This window comes from Penaeus japonicus, unplaced genomic scaffold (genome assembly GCF_977035675.1).
Source record: "Penaeus japonicus unplaced genomic scaffold, GWHDUDI00000001_assembly GWHDUDI00000015, whole genome shotgun sequence".
NCBI lineage: Eukaryota > Metazoa > Arthropoda > Malacostraca > Decapoda > Penaeidae > Penaeus > Penaeus japonicus.
Window position 1 is genome coordinate 37,986,717 of NW_028234417.1, and position 2,500 is coordinate 37,989,216.

Sequence of the window (2,500 nt, forward strand, 5' to 3'; positions counted from 1 at the left end):
AAGAGGGATTGTGTTGAGGAAGAGGGATTGTGTTGAGGAAGAGGGATTGTGGTGAGGAAGAGGGATTGTGTTGAGGAAGAGGGATTGTGTTGAGGAAGAGGGATTGTGTTGAGGGAGAGGGATTGTGTTGAGGGAGAGGGATTGTGTTGAGGAAGAGGGATTGTGGTGAGGAAGAGGGATTGTGTTGAGGAAAAGGGATTGTGTTGAGGAAGAGGGACTGTGTTGAGGAAGAGGGATTGTGTTGAGGCGTGTGTGAGGGATTGTTTGAGGGAGAGATTTGTTGAGGAAGAGGGATTGTGGTGAGGAAGAGGGATTGTGTTGAGGAAAAGGGATTGTGTTGAGGAAGAGGGACTGTGTTGAGGAAGAGGGATTGTGTTGAGGAAGAGGGATTGTGTTGAGGAAGAGGAAGAGGGATTGTGTTGAGGAATTGGAGGGATTTAGTGAGGAAGAGGGATTGTGTTGAGGGAGAGGGATTGTGTTGAGGAAGAGGGATTGTGTTGAGGAAAAGGGATTGTGTTGAGGAAGAGGGATTGTGTTGAGGAAGAGGGATTGTGTTGAGGAAGAGGGATTGTGGTGAGGAAGAGGAAGAGGGATTGTGTTGAGGAAGAGGGATTGTGTAGAGGAGGGATTGTGTTGAGGAGAGGGATTGTGTTGAGGGAGATGGATAGTGTTGAGGAATAGGGATGTGTTGAGGAAAGGGATGTGTTGAGGAAGGAATTGTGTTGAGGAAGTGGGCTTGCGGTGAGGGAGAGGGATTGTGTTGAGGAAGAGGGATTGTGTTGAGGGAGAGGGATTGTGTTGAGGGAGAGGGATTGTGTTGAGGAAGAGGGATTGTGTTGAGGGAGAGGGATTGTGTTGAGGGAGAGGGATTGTGTTGAGGGAGAGGGATTGTGTTGAGGAAGAGGGATTGTGTTGAGGAAGAGGGATTGTGTTGAGGAAGAGGGATTGTGTTGAGGAAGAGGGATTGTGTTGAGGAGAGGGGTTGTGTTGAGTGAGAGGGATTGTTGAGGAGAGGGATTGTGTTGAGGGAGAGGGATTGTGTTGAGGAGAGGATTGTGTTGAGGAGAGGGATTGTGTTGAGGAGAGGGATTGTGTGAGGAAGGGATGGTGTTGAGGAAGGATTGTGTTGAGGAGAGGGATTGTGTTGAGGAGAGGGAGTGTGGTGAGGAAGAGGGATGGTGGTGAGGAAGAGGGAGAGGGATTGTGTTGAGGAAGAGGGATTGTGTTGAGGAAGAGGGATTGTGTTGAGGAAGAGGGATTGTGTTGAGGAAGAGGGATTGTGTTGAGGAAGAGGGATTGCGTTGAGGAAGAGGGATTGTGTTGAGGAAGAGGGATTGCGTTGAGGAAGAGGGATTGCGTTGAGGAAGAGGGATTGTGTTGAGGAAGAGGGATTGCGTTGAGGAAGAGGGATTGTGTTGAGGAAGAGGGATTGCGTTGAGGAAGAGGGATTGTGTTGAGGAAGAGGGATGGTGTTGAGGAAGAGGGATTGTGTTGAGGAAGAGGGATTGTGTTGAGGAAGAGGGATTGTGTTGAGGAAGAGGGATTGTGTTGAGGAAGAGGGATTGTGTTGAGGAAGAGGGATTGTGTTGAGGAAGAGGGATTGTGGTGAGGAAGAGGGATTGTGTGGAGAAGAGGGCTTGTGTTGAGGAAGAGGGATGTGTTGAGGAAGAGGAATTGTGTTGAGGAAGAGGGATTGTGTTGAGGAAGAGGATGGTGAGGAGAAGGGATTGTGTTGAGGGAAGAGGGATGGATTGTGTTGGAAGAGGGAAGGTGATGCGGAGGGATTGTGTTGAGGAAGAGGGATTGTGTTGAGGAAGAGGGATTGTGTTGAGGAAGAGGAATGGTGTTGAGGAAGAGGGATTGTGTTGAGGAAGAGGGATGGTGTTGAGGAAGAGGGATTGTGTTGAGGAAGAGGGATTGTGTTGAGGAAGAGGGATTGTGTTGAGGAAGAGGGATGGTGTTGAGGGAGAGGGATTGTGTTGAGGGAGAGGGATTCTGTTGAGTAAGAGGGATTGTGTTGAGGAAGAGGGATTGTGTTGAGGAAGAGGGATTGTGTTGAGGAAGAGGGATTGTGTTGAGGGAGAGGGATGGCGTTGAGGGAGCGGGTTGGTGTTGAGGGAGGGGGATTGTGTTGAGGAAGAGGGATTGTGTTGAGGAAGAGGGATTGTGTTGAGGAAGAGGGATTGTGTTGAGGAAGAGGGATTGTGTTGAGGAAGAGGGATTGTGTTGAGGAAGAGGGATTGTGTTGAGGAAGAGGGATTGTGTTGAGGAAGAAGGATTGTGTTGAGGAAGAGGGATTGTGTTGAGGAAGAGGGATTGTGTTGAGGAAGAGGGATTGTGTTGAGGAAGAGGGATTGTGTTGAGGAAGAGGGATTGTGTTGAGGAAGAGGGATTGTGTTGAGGAAGAGGGATTGTGTTGAGGAAGAGGGATTGTGTTGAGGAAGAGGGATTGTGTTGAGGAAGAGGGATTGTGTTGAGGAAGAGGGATTGTGTTGAGGAA